Source organism: Pongo pygmaeus, chromosome 21 (assembly GCF_028885625.2).
Source record: "Pongo pygmaeus isolate AG05252 chromosome 21, NHGRI_mPonPyg2-v2.0_pri, whole genome shotgun sequence".
NCBI classification, from domain to species: Eukaryota; Metazoa; Chordata; class Mammalia; order Primates; family Hominidae; genus Pongo; species Pongo pygmaeus.
The window spans coordinates 41213528-41219765 of NC_072394.2; positions in this window are offsets into that span (position 1 = coordinate 41213528).

A 6238-nucleotide genomic window follows, 5' to 3' on the forward strand; every position below is an offset into this window, starting at 1 on the left:
AAGGGCTTAGAAACTGCAGACGGGAAGGGAAGGGGCAGTGGTGATGGAGAGAGGGGAAGACCACAGTTGACCCTAGACAAAGGAAAAAGGAAAGGTTATCACAAACCTAAATAGAAGATGCACAGGGGGAAGATACTCCATTGAAAAGAAATGAAATGAGAAAGTAATAGATAAGGGAAAGAGGCAAAGGAAATTAAAGTAGTTGAAGAAGAAAATTTGACTGTTTTATGGCGGTGATGGTAAAAACAACATGACATAAACTTTACCATCTTCACCATTTTTTTTTTTTTTTTGAGACAGAGCCTCATTCTGTCACCCAGGCTGGAGTGCAGTGGGTGCAATCTCAGCTCACTGCAACCTCCGCCTCCCGGGTTCAAGCGATTCTCCTGCCTCAGCCTCCCGAGTAACTGGGACTACAGGTCCGTGCCACCAAGCCCAGCTAATTTTTTGTATTTTTAGTAGAGAAGGGGTTTCCCCATGTTAGCCAGGATCTGACCTCATAATCCACCCGCCTCGGCCTCCCAAAGTGCTGGGATTACAGGCGTGAGCCACTGCACCCAGCCCATCTTAACCATTTTTAAGCCTCCATAACAGGGGTGTTAACTCTGTGCACATTGTTGGTAAAAAGATCTCCAGAACTTTTTCATCTTGTAAAACCACACTCAATACCCATCAACTCCTTTCCCCCTGCCTCTGTCCATCCCCAACCCTTTGCAACCACCATTCTACTTTGTAAGAGTTTTTCTTTAGATACCTCACATAAGAGAAGCCATACAGTATTTGTTGTTTGTAACTGGCCTATTTCACTTAGCATAATGTCCTCAGGCTTCCTCCATGTTGTGGCATGTGTCAGAATTTCCTTCCCTTTTAAGGCTGAATAATATTCCATCGCATGGATATGCCACATTTTCTTTCTTTACCTTCGATGGACATTTAGGCTGCTTCCACTTCTTGGCTATTGCAGACAATGCTGCAGTGAACATAGGAGTGCAGATATCTCTTCAGGATCCTCATTTCAATCCCTTTGGATATATACCCAGAAGTGGGACTGCTGGATCATATGGTAGTTCTATTTTTAATTTTTTGTGGAACACTTGTACTGTTTTCCATAGCAGCTGCACCATTTTCATTCCCACCATCAGTGCATGAGAGTTCCAGTTCCTCCACATCCTCACCAACTCATTACTCTGGGTTTTTTTTTTTTTTTTTTGGATAGTTTCCTCATTTACTCTTTTGTCTTTTTGATAATAACCATTCTAACTGGGATAAGGTGATATTTCATTGTGGTTTTGATTTGCATTTCCGTGATCATTAGTGATGTGGAGCATCTCTCTGTTTGCTTATTGGCCATTTGCATGTCTTCTTTAGAGAAGTCTCTATTCATGTCATTAGCCCCTTTTTTAATCGGGTTATTTCATTTTTTGTTGAGTATAGGAGTTCTTTATATACTCTGGATATTAACCTCTTATTAGATACGTGGTTTGCAAATATTTTCTCCCATTGTGTAGGTTACCTTGTCACTCTTGTTTCCTTTACTGTGCAGAAGTTAAGTTTGATATGGTCTCATTCGCCTGCTTTTGCTTTCATTGTCTGTTTTTGGTGTCATATCCAAGAAATCATTGCCAAATTCAATGTCGTGATGCTTTTTCCCTAAGTTTTCTTCTAGGAGTTTTTCAGGTCTTATATTTAGGTTTTATCAACTACATTAAATTTTATGTTGAAGAAAAAACAATGGAACAGAATTAATGTTTAAACTAGTAATAAAATTTTCTTCCCCCACAAAACAAACCACCCTGAATATAAATACTGTAAGGATACTCTGTGTGCTTGGGAAAGTTGACTCAGAAGTGTCAGATCCTAGTGAAACGATTAGATTTTAAAGATAAAAGAAGTCCTCTCGGGCCAGGAGTGGTGGCTTATGCCTGTAATCCCAGCACTTTGGGAGGCTGAGGCAGGCAGATCACTTGAGGCCAGGAGTTTGAGACCAGCCTGGCCAACATGGCGAAACCCCATCTCTACTAGAAATACAAAACTTAGCCGGGCTTGGTGGCGTACACTTGTAATCCCAGCTACTTGGGAGGCTGAGGCATGAGAATTGCTTGAACCCAAGAGGCCAAGGTTGCAGTGAGCCAAGATCACACCACTGCACTCCAGCCTGGGCAACAGAGCAAGACTGTCTCAAAAAAAAAAAAAAAAAAGTCCTCTCAGCCTCCATGCAGGCTTACACGAGAAAGGGAAATTAGATGGCATCAGACTTTTTAACAGCACTAATACTAGGAAGTTAAGTAAGTTGAATAATTAGAAAACAAAAATGATAAATTTGAAGAAGGATGGCAACATTTTAAAACTACTAGAAAACCTAATTAATGTAGAAAGCACAAATGCATGTAATAAATAAGGTACTAGTCATCAAAAGAAGAAATAGGTTGGGCTCAGTGATGCACACCTGTAATCCTAGCGCTTTGGGAGGCCGAGGCAGGAAGGTCACTTGAGTCTGGGAGTTTGAGACCAGCCTGGACAACATAGGGAGACTCCACCTCTACAAAAAAATTTAAAAATCAGCTGGGTGTGGTGTTGTATGTCTGTGATTCCAGCTGCTCGGGAGGCTGAGATGGGAGGATTGTTGCAGTGAGCCATGATTGCATCACTGTGCTCCAGCCTGGCCAACAAAGTGAGACCCTCTCTCAAATAAATAATCATCCATTTTGTACACACTCTGGAAATATGTGAGAAAATCTAGCTGCAATTATCAATTTTCTGCATTCAAGCCTTTAATTTTAAAAAAGTGAATTTTCTAGGAAAATAATTCACCAAAACTGACCTTAACAGATACATAAAGTCCAAACAGACTTTTCTTTTTCCATAGATGAACTCAAGAAAATTGCCACAGAGCTGCCCCGCTCCCTCCAAAAAACTCCAGATCCAGTTGAGTTTAATAGCTATTAGCCTTAAAGACTAGATACTTCCAGTGTTCCTTAAACTTTACCAGAACATAGGAAAATAAATAAATAAATAAAAAGATCATCTAAATGATTTTTATGTGGAGTATAATCTTGCTATCAAAATCCAATAGGTTGTACACACACAAAACTAACAATCTTGCTTAAAAATATCCATGGAGAAAACAAATTATTTGCAATTGAAATCCACCAACACATTAAAAAATAACATCATGGCTGGGCGCAGTGGCTCACGCCTGTAATCCCAGCACTTTGGCAGGCCCAGGCTGGCGAATCACGAAGTCAAGAGATTGAGATCATCCTGGCCAACATGGTGAAACCCCGTCTCTACTAAAAATACAAAAATTGGCCGGGCGTGGTGGCACGCGCCTGTAGTCCCAGCTACTTGGGAGGCTGAGGCAGGAGAATTGCTTGAACCTGGGAGGCGGAGGTTGCAGTGAGCTGAGATCGCACTACTGCACTCCAGCCTGGTGACCGAGCAAGACACTGTCTCAAAACAAAACAAACAAACAAAAACATCGTGACCAAATGGGTTTTATTCCAGGAAACCCAGATGTATCTGTTAAACACCAAAATCTCAGTGGCTTAACACCAGGTATATTTCTTATGCTGCATATTCAGTAAATACCAGTATGGTGGAGTGTGGGGAGGGGGTGATGCATTGCTGTGGATAATTAATTACTCCACACCATCTTATGATCCTTCCGTCTCAACGCAAAGCAAGGAAAGAGAACGTCAAGCGTTAAGTCCTGGCTCCCAAATGTGCCACCCAGAACATATCCACCACGAGTACTCAAATTTCACTGGCGAAAGCAGGTCATTTAGCCATGGTTAATTTCTTAGTATTTCATTTTACTCTAGTTAGTTATGACTGTATGCCCTTGTGTGTGTGTGTGTGTGTGTGTGTGTGTGTGTGTGTGTGGTGGTCGTGGTGGTTCTAGGAATTACAATATGCATCCTTAAAATATTACACTCTGGGGGATTGCAGGCAAAAAAATTACAGTCTGCCATTAATTAGTTCTACAGTACTTCACATACAATGTCAGAATGCTACCATATATACCGTGGTGTACCACAGTATAACTCTGTTTCCCCCCGGTTGGTCTTTTGTGGTATTGTCATGTATTTTATTTACTATTATGTTGTGAATCCCATAACAGTATGAATTTTTTTTATGTAGTAGTCTTCTAGAGAAATGTAAAAAGATGGTCTTGGCTGGGTGTGGTGGCTCACCCCTGTGATCCCAGCACTTTGGGAGGCCAAGGTAAGAGGACTGCTTGAGCTCAGGAGTTCAAGACCAGCCTGGGCAACATAGCAAGACCCTGTCTCTATTAAAAAACAAACAAACGCCAGGCGTAGTGGCTCATGCCTGTAATCCCAGCACTTTGGGAGGCTGAGGAGGGCAGATCATGAGGTCAAGAGATCAAGACCATCCTGTCCAACATGGTGAAACCCTATCTCTACTAAAAATACAAAAATTAGCTGAGCGTGGTGGCACATGCGTATAGTCCCAGCTACTTGGGAGGCTGAGGCAGGAGAATCTCTTGAACCCAGGAGGCAGAGGTTGCAGTGAGCCGAGATCGTGTCACTGCACTCCAGCCTGGTGACGGAGTGAGACTCCATCTAAAAAAAATAAATAAAATAAAATTCTTTGCTGACCGTGGTGGTGCATGCCTGTAGTCCCAGCTACTCGGGAGGCTGAAGCGGGAGGATTGCTTGAACCTGGGAGGTCAAGGCTGCAGTGAGCCATGATTGCGCCACTGCACTCCAGCCTGGGTGACAGAGGAGCAAGACCCTGTCTCAAAAAAAAAAAAAAAAAAAAGGAAAGAAAACAAAAGATGGTCTTTAGCACTAACCTGCAAGTTGGCCCTTTCCAGTACAGGAGAGTAGGGATGGAGAGAGGTCATTTCCTTGACGCTAGTCTCTCAGCTTGGACATTCGTCTGAGGAATGCTTAACAGGATGAGGGAGGGGGCTTCGCCTCTGGCCAGTGCCCAGCTTAAGTAGCCTTTTGGAAAAGTTCCAGAGGACATGGAGCGGGGTGGGGTTCTGCAAGCAGCCATTCCTCAGCCTACACAACCCTCTGGTTCCACAAGAATTGGGAGATGAATTTGGCTGCCTGCACTTCCCAACCTGCATCAGGGTTTTTTATTTATTTATTTATTTTTTATTTTTGTTTTGACATTTTTATGGCAGTTTATTGACAATTTACATACGTCCTTGTTATCTACCATTTCTTTTTTTTATTTTTATTTATTTATTTATTATTATTATACTTTAAGTTTTAGGGTACATGTGCACAATGTGCAGGTTAGTTACATATGTATACACGTGCCATGCTGGTGCGCTGCACCCACTAACTCGTCATCTAGCATTAGGTATATCTCCCAATGCTATCCCTCCCCCTTCTCCCCACCCCACAACAGTCCCCAGAGTGTGATATTCCCCTTCCTGTGTCCATGTGTTCTCATTGTTCAATTCCCACCTATGAGTGAGAATATGCGGTGTTTGGTTTTTTGTTCTTGCGATAGTTTACTGAGAATGATGATTTCCAATTTCATCCATGTCCCTACAAAGGACATGAACTCATCATTTTTTATGGCTGCATAGTATTCCATGGTGTATATGTGTCACATTTTCTTAATCCAGTCTATCATTGTTGGACATTTGGGTTGGTGAGATGGTCTCGCTCTGTCACCCAGGCTGGAGTGCAGTGGTGCGATCTTGGCTCACTGCAACCTCTGCCTCCTGGGTTCAAGCGATTCTCCTGCCTCAGCCTCCCAAGTAGCTTGGACTACAGGCGTGTGCCACCATGCCTGGCTAATTTTTTGTATTTTTAGTAGAGATGGGGTTTCACCATGTTAGCCAGGATGGTCTTGATCTCCTGACCTCATGATCCACCTGCCTCGGCCTCCCAAAGTGCTGGGATTACAGGCGTGAGCCACCGCGCCCGGCCTGCATCAGGTTTTGATGAGCACGTGGCCAGGAGTAGGGTAGTGCTGTCCAGCCGATCCCCTGCCCGGGCAACCTCCTGTGGATTGCCTGGGATTGAGGTTGATCATATGCTCCAGCCTGGACAAATTTCCGGAAACCCTTTTGCTTTAGTCATGGGGGCAGGGCTTTACCCACTGATACTCCCCTGCTCACAATGCTTCAGCAATAATCTGGACTGGGTTTCATCACAGGTGGTGTTAAGTCTCCAAGGCTTTACATTTGGACCATTAATAACCATGCCCTGGTCATCAATAGAAAAGGGCATTCCAAGAGTGTGAACTAGGT